Raw genomic sequence first — 7,735 nt, forward strand, 5'->3', positions numbered from 1 at the left:
TGTCCCACAGTTAAATTCAAGCTCCTGTTTTTACATAGATTTCTCCCACTTCTTCTGTTATGCTAAGTTTCTTCCTGTATCTAGAAAGGTCAATGCTGTCATTTGTCACAGCATATTGTGCTTCCTATTTAAAGAGCTGAGAACTAATCAGTGAGAGAGGACAAGATAGTCATCAACTCTTTAAGAGTCTGGCTTCTGGGAATTCATCTATCTGCAGATCCAGCTATTATCACTGTTGAGTATATACCTAAAGGATGCTTCATCCTACTATAGAGACACTTGCTCAGTCATGCTCATTGCTGCTCTATTCTTAATGGCCAGGGATTAGAAACAGCCTAGATGTCCATCAGTGGAAAAAATGGATGAAGAAAATTAGGCTCATTTACATGATTGACTCTTACTCAGATGTTTAAAATAATGAAATCCTCAACTGCACAAGTAAATGGATAGAGCTAGTCAGTGAGTGTTAGTATCCTGCGTGAGGTAGCCTAGACCCCCAAAAGACAATAATTGTATGCATTCATTTAATTTGTCTGGTAGTTGTTGTAATTGTTGTATACAGATGGTAGCTGGTTGTAACTGATAAGCAAGCTACAAATCACATAACTACAGAGGTTAGGTATAGAGTAAAGAACTGGAGTGGTGATGAATGGATGAACCTAAGAAGGAGAAATAGAATAGATAAATCTGAATGAGGGGTCCAGAGTGGGAAGAGTAGATGAAGGGGGAAGATGGGAATGGACCAGCTAATTCTAAAGGTTATTTGAGCTATCATATGGAAACTGAATATAGTAGAAGCTTCCTAAAAATATACATATATGAAAGTGAACTAAGGAAATTACCAAATGATGGAGGAGAAAGAACCCCAACTGCACATCTTTCATCAGCAAATGAAATTAATTAAATTGTTGGTCAAAGAGGTCCCGTGGGCATCTTCATACAACCCAGGCTATTGCCAATGCTATTGATTACTCTCCACAAATGTACAAAAGGGTCTTATTGCAGAAGACAACATCTACACTACTCATTGATCACAGGGAAGGCAAGCTGGAGCCTATTTATGAAAAACCTTTCATCTCTAAGGACTAATACATATTCATGGTTCTGGAAGTTACTTTGCGTGCTACCAAAGGAGAAAGGTAGATGCTAGCCTAGCTACAAACCATTCAGTTTACGATGGTGACCTGGCTGTAAGGTACTCTGATGCGATAATAGCACAATGCTTATGGGTATAACCAGTGAATACCTGATTTGACATAAGGCCCATATACCTGACACTATCTGAGGGACCAAGAACATGAGATTAAATAGGACAGGAGCCAAATATTTATGGACCGAAGTAATAAAATATTTTTATATACATTCTGCTATACTCATAGTCCTGTGCCTTGTTAAGCCATCATTGGAGAACTGTCCTCTTGTAGCAGATGGAAAAACATAGACTTAAAACTGAACAGTGTGCAGAGGGTGAGAAATCTTGGAAGACTCTGCCATAAATGGGATGTCTCCATCAAATCCCTACATTTAGGTCACAGAAAACTCTGGGGAGGAAGAGGCAGACTATAAGAACCAGAGGGGACAGAGAACACCAAGGAAAACATGTCTTCTAAACAAAGCATAACCAATGTACAGATGAATTCTCAGAGACTGAGGCATCATATGTAGGGTTTGAATGTGTCTGCACCAGATGGAGTCCTAGAGGTGAGTCAGTGAACTCATGGCCCACCCCTAACCCAAAAAAGCTGGTTGTCACTTGCAAATGAGAAATTAGTTTTTTCTAAAGGAGTTATCACTGGGCAAGTAAACCATTCTTAAAGGTTGGCCCATGCTTAGCTGTAGATGGCCAACATAAAATGAACTTAATGGCATTTTTAGAGGCTCTTCGCTTCATAATGTTGTGTCAGGTCATTTCTTTTAAACCTCATCTGTCATTTTTGGATATATAATGGATTCCAGATTTTTGTTTTTATGTGATTCCTAGTTGTGTGAATGTGTGTGTCTCTGCAGCTACATGTGTTTCTTATGCTTTTTCTTTGGCTCTTTTTCTTCTGTTATTTTTGCCCTATACTAATTTGTTTGTTTTATTTTTTTTTAATTTTATTTTATCATACTTTATCCCTTAGATTCCTGTTTGGTCTCTAAGGAGAGACAGAAAGTATACGGATTCTGACAGGAGGGGATGTGGGGAGAAACTGGGAGGAGTTGGGATAGGGGAAGCTGCAATCAGAATATATTGTATGAAAAAAATCTATTTTCTATAAAAGAAAAAACCCTCCAGCTGGCGGAGGAGGAGCATCTAGAAATCTAAAAATTCTAGAAATCTTTTCAAGCTTCAACAATATTTTGGAACAAGTTAATCTGTTCTATAAAATGTTCCTGTGGTATTGAGGCTGATTCTTAGCACAGCCATGGAACTTATCTGGTTGATCTACAGTGTAAAGCAATCCTGACATTCACCCACATGACCTCAACATGTTTACATTAATAGCTCACAGCTTTATCCTAATAAAGGTGAAATTTATGAGGAAAAGTTTGAGGATTTAATTCCCTAAAACATTAACATATTTGACCTCTCACCTCATCATTTGAAGCTCTAACAGGACTCATGGATAATTCTTTGCATTTTCTAGTTTCATGAATCTTCATCACCATAAAATATCCTTTCTTTGTTGTTCAGATTATACAGTGTATCTTGAATTGTACGGTAACATAAGCACTTCTATATAGTAAAAAAAAAAAAAAAAAGCCTCCCTCTTTATATATCTGGTTTGCATGGAGCATCTTTTTTCATGCATTTAACCTATTTGATTCCATTTCCTCCTCCCTTCCCCCTCCTCCTCATCCCCCTTCTCCTCCCCATTCTTCTGTGTATGGTACAGTCAGATGTATAATAATCTGTATGGGCACATGGGGAATACAGAAGTGAACGTTAGGATGTCTTCCTCAATGTTTTCTCCATCTTTGTTTTTTGAGACACAATTTCACACTGAACATTAAGCCCATTTATTGGCTAGAACTTGCTGCCAGGGAGCCTCTAGGATTCAGACATCCTGGTCTCTCCAGTATTGGAGTTACAGGTGTTCTGCATATCTTGTCTATTATTTTCACTTTGCATTTTATATAATAGTAATTATAGAAATTATTTATGTGGTTAAGACCCCACAGTCTATGCATAAGTAACATTTAGCCATTCAAATGATATGTGGAAATCTTATTACTGTTTAGCTTACTTTATGTCTCATCCTGACTGAAGTAGTTACACAATAGTACACTACACTTTATAATACAACACTACAGTATTTCTTAATATTTATGTTAGTATTATTTTTGAGAATTTCAATCAGGAATACTATAAATGCACCAAACACCTCCCCCTCCCCCGACCAACAATTTGTGTTTCCCATATTCCTTGTGAACTTCCTGTGCTCTTCTTCATTACTTATTATTGTTACTTATATACTTATGCACAAATGAATATATGTGAATGTAGCCTTATGAGTGTTGCCTATATGTATATGATTTTAACAAAAGACCACTTGGGATTATATAACTTATTTTTAAAGTTGTCATAAATTTTACACAAATTAGGAGAGAAATAAGTTTATTCTTATTTTTGTCATTTTCGTATTAAATCTTCTTAAGGTCCTAGATGTCTACCTGGAATTGTATCTTTTCATCTGTGGACTAGTCTTTACTTTTCCTTTTATTGAAGATTTCCTTGTAAACATTCTTTAGACTTTTTAAAACTATAAAAATGCCTGTTTTCATCATTTATAAAAGACAGTCATCTTGAGCCATAAAAACTTGAATTAACTTTCTTTTCCTTTTACCTGCAGTTTAAAGATGCCTTCTTTCCTTTTTTTTTAATAAAGCCAATTAGATTATATTTTAACACATACTGTCAAAGAATGCCTAGCTACATAAGATCTAAAATTCAAGCATAGAAAGTTTAAATTATATTGCCGATTGCCCTATTTTTGATGTGATTTTTGAGGTAGAAAGTTGGTCTTAAGACAGTGAAGATAGCATTTCTACACACTCAGGAGTAAAAATGTCAGTTTTATGAATACCTATCTAGCAATTTGTAATCACCCATCTTTAAAAATAAACACTCATCCCCTTTGTCTTACTTTATAAATGCAGAGTAACTTCACCTTTTTGCAAATGATAAAAATAAAATTAGACAAAATATCACCTAAAAAGTTTCTTGCATTTCCAAAGTGCAAAAGCTTTCTCTCTTTGTACCTTTCTTGTGCTTTCTTCACTAGTCTTCGATATAACTAAATTTACTTAAATTATTTCTCCATTTATCTTAACTTCATTGTTTTAATTGAATCCATCTTTTCAAAGTGGAATTCATGTTTGATTTTTTTTTAATGTGTATCCTCTAGTATGTAAAGATCCTTGCACTTAGAAAGTACTCAGAATTTTTAATGTGGAAGGGATTACTTTTTAAAAAATCTTATTTATTTATATACTTGTTTTTAATTAGGGACATGAACCACTGCTTAATCAATCCAGTTATGGATCGTATGCTGGTGAACTGGTGAGTTTATTGGGTTATTTACAAGAATATGGGTGAGAGTTACTTACAGAATCATAGATGTCTCAAGAGCAGCTGCTTCACTTTTAAGTTTTCTGATGTCTTTCAGGCAGCCTCACTGGCCAGTCAGATATTAGAGTCCCCTCTAGGAATTCTCAGAGTGTCTCCTGTCTAGGGCAGGTCTGCCCCTTCTATCCTCATATCATCTGTGCGATGCTTCTGTAATCTTGTTGAGCCTTTTGAGTCTTGCAACTTTCAGGTTTCTCAGAATTGTAAGGTCATTGACTTCCTGTGACTAATGAGCTTCTTTCCCCCATTCAGGAGGGAACATGTTCATTTGTATAGAGTTGTTATGGAACAGGAAATGACCAGCAGCAGCAGTGTGTGAAATGGTGTGACTGACGGAAGGGTATTATTACAAATTCCTCTCTGTAGAATAGGACAATGAAAAATTCCCATTGAAGATGTTTAAAGCTGGGTGTGGTGGCACACAACTTTAATCCCAGCACTTGGGAGGCAGAGGCAGGCAGATTTCTGAGTTCAAGGCCAGCCTGGTCTACAGAGTGAGTTCCAGGAAAGCCAGGGCTACTCAGAGAAACCCTGTCTTGAAAAAAAAAAAAGTTTAAATTTAGAGATGGATGTATGTGGATGTATGCATGACATAGATGTATATTTTTGAGAAAGTAAATTAGAGCTCATTTGGTAAGTACCTGGTCCTAACATTTTTAATTTTAATATAATATTCACATGCTATTTTAAGCAAAAGAAACAGTTGAGTTGCTAGACATGTTTAGATGAGAACAAGTCTGAGAAGAAATAAAAAAATGGAAAATAAGCTCATATTACTTCTATAGTATGGGTCTTGCTTCTCCTCAGGGACCATCAGCCACCAGCCTGTGAAGACAACGGAAAGCAGAGTTGGTATGCAGGGTTCAGATGGTAGTGAGAACAAAAAGATGGGCTTTCAGAGGCTACTGAAGTGAGACAACACTATTTTATTGTTTCAGGAATAGGGCTTATAGGACTTTTAGGAATACAGGTGGAAAGGGGTAATTGGTCATAATACATAGTGTGCATGTATATAATAGTATGTGATCATCATGCAGGTGGGAAGCAAGAGCAGATGGTGAGTGAAACAGCTCTGCACATAGTCATTCTTCAGATAAGGCCAAGTATCTGTGTTCAGGGACACTCTCCAGGCAGACAAAGAAAGGGAGGCTCATCTGTGAAAGAGGGTACTCCATCTTGTTTGGGCCCATAGAGCTATACGTTCATGGGGAACTGCAACCTTATTGGCAGGGTTCTCAGAATAGTATTTATTATGTAGTAAGTGTATAAAATATAACCATCACTACAGGACGCTTGACATTCATCTTATGTGGCCTATGGGGAAATACCTCACATTAGGATGGATGTTTGGGGACCTTGATACCAATTATACGTATTTAGTGTCTGTCATTGCGTGCCTGGATAGTCAAATGACTAGAGAAGTAAAATAAGGCATTTTCGTTATATTCATAATGTCAGCAGATATGTAAAGACTGATGAATTAATAAGCATGAATTTGAAACGTTGAATAGTAGCTGCAAATAATTATTTAAAAACACACTTAAGAAGTTGTATTAGTTAAGATGTTCTTGGGTACAAGTAAAAGAGATTTGGAGTTGGATGGGTGGGAAGGTAGACATTCCAGGCTGGAAGGAATCCTGGACTGGTAATCTAGGTTTGGGTGCTGTTTCTCAGCTGTTCATAACTTCTTTTCTTTTTTTTTTTTTCCTTTTTTCTGATGTTAACTTTGGATTTGTACTTAGGTGATAGATGTCTACCAGTGCAATCACTATAATGTTTATTTTGTGTTACTGCTATGAGAGAAATAAGCTGCCTTGTAAGTATGGTTCATGACCCTCATCTTTAGGCAGATTCACCTATATACAATCTCCTATACAAGGAGCAAGCTACATGAGATGCTCTGTATTGTTTGCTTAACTCTGGATTGCAACAACAAACAAAAATAAATAAATCTCAATCTGTTGTTTTCTATTTTGAAATACTTTCCAATTTGATATTAATGGCTGTCTTAGTCAGGGTTTCTATTCCTTCACAAACATCTTGTCCAAGAAGCAAGTTGGGGAGGGAAGGGTTTATTCAGCTTACACTTCCATACTGCTGTTCATCACCAAGGAAGTCAGGACTGGAAATCAAGCAGGTCAGGAAGCAGGAGCTGATACAGGGGCCATGGAGGGATGTTCTCTACTGGCTTGCTTCCCCTGGCTTGCTCAGCCTGCTCTCTTATAGAATCTAAGACTACCAGTCCATAGATGGTCCCACCCACAAGGGGCCTCTCTCCCTTGATCACTAATTGAGAAAATGCTCCATGGCTGGATCTCATGGGGGGCATTTCCCCAACTAAAGCTCCTTTCTCTGTGATAACTCCAGCTGTGTCAAGTTGATACAAAACTAGCCAGTACAATGGCTAAACCCACTTAAATTGAAAGTTAAGGTTATAGCCTTGGAGATTTCTTTAAATCATAACAACGTTTGCAAGTTAAAATTAGTTCCCCCCCCCCCCGGGTCTTACAGAAAATTACCAAGTCAAATCTGAATTTATGACAAAATAATTATAAAAGCATGTTATAATACTCATAATATGTTCAATAATCCACATATTCAGGAAAATTTAAAACATTGCTATTTAAAATACAACTACTAACCAAAACAAATATGCATCTGGTTTAATAGAAATATAGCCAAACAACAAATGCTAATTTTAAAATTTGCAGAAGGGGCAACTAATAGCTATCTAATTGGACCTGAACAATTTTCTTTTTTTTTTTTTTTTTTTTTTTTGGTTTTCTGAGACAGGGTTTCTCTGTGTAGCCCTGCCTATCCTGGAACTCACTCTAAACCAGGCTGGCCTCGAAATCAGAAATTCAACTGCCTCTGCCTCCTGAGTGCTGGGAGGACCTGAACAATTTTTAATTGGTGACAATTCATGTCCAATATTGTAAACCTAACCAAGAAACTGTGAGTAGAGAGGTAATGGATTCTAGGAGAACTTAGGAAAACCTCCTAACATATTAATAAAATAATATAACCTCCATTGCCTTCTAAATGCCCCTCCCTATACTCACAGAAATAACATAGTGAAGAATCTTTTCTTTCCTCCCTCCCTCCCTCCCTCCCTCCCTCCCT

General features: G+C 36.8%; 1 pseudogene; it reads left to right on the top strand.

Moving 5' to 3' along the window:
* Window positions 1-4,496: 4,496 nt before the first annotated feature.
* The window catches only part of LOC110321370, a 53,144-nt pseudogene continuing 49,905 nt past the window's right edge, over window positions 4,497-7,735 (top strand).

Source organism: Mus pahari, chromosome 5, assembly GCF_900095145.1.
Source record: "Mus pahari chromosome 5, PAHARI_EIJ_v1.1, whole genome shotgun sequence".
Classification (NCBI taxonomy): domain Eukaryota; kingdom Metazoa; phylum Chordata; class Mammalia; order Rodentia; family Muridae; genus Mus; species Mus pahari.